The sequence below is a fragment of the Tarenaya hassleriana genome, unplaced genomic scaffold (genome assembly GCF_000463585.1).
Source record: "Tarenaya hassleriana unplaced genomic scaffold, ASM46358v1 Cleome173, whole genome shotgun sequence".
Lineage (NCBI taxonomy): Eukaryota > Viridiplantae > Streptophyta > Magnoliopsida > Brassicales > Cleomaceae > Tarenaya > Tarenaya hassleriana.
The window spans coordinates 106,545-106,832 of record NW_010965149.1 but is presented as its reverse complement, the minus strand read 5'-3'; positions in this window follow the sequence as shown (position 1 = coordinate 106,832).

Below are 288 nucleotides of genomic sequence, written 5' to 3'. Positions count from 1 at the left end.
GACTCTCATCACTCTCCTGAGTGAAGCTGTGTATGGCTCTCTATGCAGCTCGGGTCTTCTCTGGGGAGTAGTATTTCGCCATGAATTGCTCCTCTAGCTCTTCCCATGTCGTAATCGAGTTTGGCTCAAGAGTGTAAAGCCAATCTCTTGCCCGATCCATCAATGAAAAAGGAAAGGACTCCAAGTATACATCTTCAATAGTCATCCCTCGAGCCTTCCTAACTGATCTGCACAGCATCTTGACTGAGTCAAGTGAGCAATGGGATCCTCTGTAGGCCGCCCTCTGAA